Source organism: Cynocephalus volans, chromosome 13 (assembly GCF_027409185.1).
Source record: "Cynocephalus volans isolate mCynVol1 chromosome 13, mCynVol1.pri, whole genome shotgun sequence".
NCBI lineage: Eukaryota > Metazoa > Chordata > Mammalia > Dermoptera > Cynocephalidae > Cynocephalus > Cynocephalus volans.
Window position 1 is genome coordinate 101,088,145 of NC_084472.1, and position 2,842 is coordinate 101,090,986.

Below are 2,842 nucleotides of genomic sequence, written 5' to 3' on the forward strand. Positions count from 1 at the left end.
TAATTTTGAGGTAGAAGACACACGTGTACCGCATTCAACATTCATTTTCAGTTGCTGCTGGTATCGTGTTTTAAGAAATGTGAACAGTATGAAAAACTTGAAAATACTCATGAATGAAAAACGTTTTAGGAAAAATAGATATTTTCATGCAGTTATATACAGCCTCACTGTGTAAATTCCAAGGCAAGACTTTTGTTTCCTGTAAAACAGGTCAGCATTCTATGAGAGGATGCTTGCTTGTGTTAGTGCATTTCTTGTCTCTTCCAGCACCACATTATTTTGCTCTATTCTGTAGTTGTGGGTGCAAATGACATGCCAGTTAAAATGGAAACTATCTCACATGTTAGAGAAAAGTCTGGATTTTAAAAACCGAGAACTAATAAAATCCTTATTAATTGACACCATCTGATTCAAGTAAAAAATGATTTAAACACTATGGGGGAAAAAAAGACAATACATTCCATGAAGAATACCAAGAGAAATGTCTGCTGAGAGTTTTAGTTCAGATGTTTCAGAAGGCTGCTTTACGAGGAATTCGAGGGGAAGATTTCACAGCAGAAGGTGTTAATGTGGCCTGTGTTGACCAAAGTGGGGACCCGCTGGACTGTGAAACTGCAGGATGCCTATGGGTTCAAGCTGCTTGTTAAACTGTTGTTCAGAAACCCGTCCTCGTTTTCTCTCTCCCCCAGCCTCCCATCCTCTTCTGGCTCAGTTTCCAGCATTTCAGTATCTTCTTTTCCGCTAAAAATGTGTTCAAGTAACTGGTGTAAGTGTTTTCCTTTTCAATGTATTCATCCTTCCTTGTCTCTCAACAAAACCGACAGATGAGAAAGCAGTCCTCCCCACCACTCACACACTGGCTATCCCAAAAAGATCAGTAAAAGGCTTATTCACCAAACTCACCAAAGTCACCGTTTCTGTTTTCTGTGTTTCTCGGCTTCCTGACTTTGACATCCAGCTTTTCAGTTCTAGTTCGGACACCGAGCTATTCAAGTCATTTAATTTATCAACAACACAGTAAGCTCATGCTGTGAACCAAGTCTAATAGTTCCTGCAATAAAGAATCAAAATCAAATCTCTGATTCTTTTCCCTTTCTTTTTCAGCCAGTTGCTATGATGCTTCCTCGAGAGCCATCTGGGCTTTAACCAATCTATTCATTTCACATTTTGACTTGTCTTTCTTATCAGGTTTTTCTTTGTTTTGCTCTAATTACAAAGATCTATAATAAGCTTGAGTTCATAATAATGGTTAACTTCACTCTCTCTCCAAACTAAGTTATCTAAATATGGTGATGACCTCATTTTGTAGTTAGAAGTATGGCTGCACTCCAGATCACAGTATTTGTTTTCATGATGATTTGGGTACTGCCAACAAGGCTCAGTAGAGTAATTGATATCAAAAGCAGGATCCTCCACTTACTTTCCTCGATCACCATCCAACTATTTTCAAGGATCAACTTGTACTTCTTCATCAGTGACATCATACAGAGCTCTTGTGTAAAGCCAAACTTCATCAATAATAAAGTTGTTACTAGAGGCTACTCATGCCTGGAAATTGATGAGCACAGTACCTTGCCCACTTGTAAATGTAGCCATGAGTCTCATCTATAAGCAAAAACATCAACTTCATCTTCATTATGAAAAGGATGACTTGAAATTGGCTCATCCATTGGAAAGGAATATATGCTCACGTAAGGCCAGGAGAGAGCTGCTTCTGCTGTCAACCAATCCTTGGTGCTAAATGTCAAAATTTATTCCAGGAAATCCAGAGCTTCTCGACTAATTCCTGGAAGCAGCTCAGTTAAATATTTGTGTGGCTCAGTCGTGTCATTTCTTATGTAACTGGAATTATGCTGAGAAGCTCCTGATGATCTTTCTCATGTACAACAGGAATAGATTTTAAAATTAGCTGCATCTGTTCAAGTTCACGTGCACATGCAAAAAGGGTTTTACCAGTCAGAATTTCAGCAAAGATGCAGCCTACAGCACACGTGTCAATGCCTTTAGTATAATTATTAGGAGAAAGTAAAAGACGTGAAGATCTGTACCATGTAGTAACCCATCCTTCAGAAAGATGACTCTTATTGGAATAACGAGGATACATGATCAGTGCAAGACCAAAGTTACCTATCTTCAGCACCATGTCTTCAGTATTAATGAAAAGATTAGCTGGTTTGAGATCTCTGTGCAGCGCATTTGCAGAGGAATATACTTGAGCCCACATAGCAGGTGGCACTTGAAAAGCCTGGCATGCTCTTCCAGTAAAGGGCCCTGCTCCAGGACATTAGCCAAGTCTGCCTCCATGTATTCCTGAACAATGTTAACACTGCTCAGTTCAGTAAGAAAGACCACATCATCTGTTAATTGTTTTCCACTGGGACCGAGAATTTCAAACATTTTCACAATGTTATCATGGTCAAGTCTTCTAATAATTTTGATTTCACGTAGAGCATGTTTGACACTCTGGGGATCAGTAAGGACAATTTTCTTGATGGCTACTTTTTTGTCACAGTCACTGTCTACAGCAGAAAGAGCCAAGCCATTGCCTCCACAAGCCAGTGGTTTTAAGTCCACAGACCTAGAGCCCAGATCAAAACCATGAATCTTCATGAGACTGATGTCAGAGGGTTTGGGGGGACCAATAGTCGGCCTCAACCCATCCCATCCTCTTACAAGTTTCTTGACTCCACCACAGGAAAGGATTCAAGAACAGAATCACAGTAGAAAGCGAGAACTTTCTCTTATCACAAGACTTCCAAAATTCTCTGCCATTTTGAAGCCCTTAGTATTGCCTTTTTCTTTCAAATTGTTGAACTTGTGTAAAGAAGGAAGAAAACTGGCA

At 39.7% G+C, this 2,842-nt stretch overlaps 1 pseudogene; it reads right to left on the minus strand.

Moving 5' to 3' along the window:
• Positions 1 to 497: 497 nt before the first annotated feature.
• On the minus strand, positions 498 to 2,610 carry LOC134362168 (mitogen-activated protein kinase 6-like; annotated as a pseudogene).
• Between the last annotated feature and the right edge of the window lie 232 nt (positions 2,611 to 2,842).